Here is a 1,551-nt window from a genome sequence, read left to right as displayed (position 1 = left end):
CAACAACGTCTACAAGAAGGTTGCGTAGTAGACATCAAGCAGTTTCTGGCGCCGTTGCCGGGGAGGTTAGCGCTTGAAGGTATATCTTTAGATCTTGCAACCAAATCTTTCAATTTCTTGTTTTATCACTAGTTTAGTTTATAAAAGAAAACTACAAAAAATGGAATTAAGGATGCCTCATATGCTTCATCTTTTCAATGTCTTTTGTGAAAATAAGGATTCCGATAATTGTGCTCAAGTGCTATTAGACCGTATGCTTTAGAATGTTTGGCACTAAATATTTGAATGATGAGCATGATAACAATTTCACACAGGAAACAGCTATGACCATGATTACGCCAAGCTATTTAGGTGAGACTATAGAATACTCAAGCTTGGGGGAGCTATGTTTGACGAAGATGATATTTTTGTCCCCCAAGTTTTGATGAGCAAATTTATTATGATGATAGCATGCCTCCTATTTATGATGATTATATTGATGAAAGTGGGTTTGGAAGAGTGTCAACTTTAGGAAGTAATGATCCCACTATTTTGGAGGGTGTTGAATCTTATTGTGATAATTATGAAAGTGGATTTGGAGAGGTCATGACTTTATTTAGTGATGAATCCACTATTTCGGAAGAGGTTCCAATTGATTTTGTGAACAAAGTTGATATCTATGATGATTATTGTGATGACATGTATGCTATGAAGAATAACGATAACCATGAAACTTGCCTTCTTGATTTTAATTTTCAATTGGATTATGCCCCACATGATAGTTATTTTGTTGAGTTTGCTCCCAGTATTATCCATGACAATAAATTTGCTTATGTAGGGAGTAATAAAATTTCTATGCTTATGCATCATGAAAATAATGCTTTATGTGATAGATATATTGTTGAATTCATTCATTATTCTTCAAAATTATTATGAGGGAGGAATATATGCTTGTAGGAATTGCAATGAAATCAAGTTTCCTCTCTTTGTGCTTAAAGTTTTGAAGTTTTGCTTGCTTCACCTTCCTATGCAAGTTGATTCTTGTTCCCATAATTTTTTTTCTCACAAAATCCCTATGCATAGGAAGTGGGTTAGACTTAAATGTTCTTGTCATATGCTTCATGATTCTCCCGTTATGTTTCAATTCTTATCCTTTATGTGAGCATCATTGAAATCATCATGCCTAGCTAGGGGCGTTAAACGATAGCGCTTGTTGGGAGACAACCCAATTTTATTTTTGTTCTTTGCTTTTTGCTCCGGTTTCGTAATAAATAATTCATCTAGCCTCTGTTTAGATGTGGTTTTATGCTTTTAATTAGTGTTTGTGCCAAGTAGAACCTTTGGGAAGACTTGGGGAAAGTCTTTGCGATCCTGCTGTAAAAAACAGAAACTTTAGTGCTCACGAGATTTTCTGCCTTTTTTAATGGAGAGTTCTATTTAGTTAATTCTTTTTGAAGATGATTAATATATAAATTCCTCACGTCAAGCAATTTATTTTAGAATTTTTGGGGTTCCATAAGTATTCGAAACCTACAGATTACTACAGACTGTTCTGTTTTTGACAGAGTCTGT

This window comes from Triticum urartu, chromosome 1 (genome assembly GCF_003073215.2).
Source record: "Triticum urartu cultivar G1812 chromosome 1, Tu2.1, whole genome shotgun sequence".
In the NCBI taxonomy this organism is placed as follows: Eukaryota; Viridiplantae; Streptophyta; class Magnoliopsida; order Poales; family Poaceae; genus Triticum; species Triticum urartu.
Note: the sequence above shows the minus strand (reverse complement) of the source record.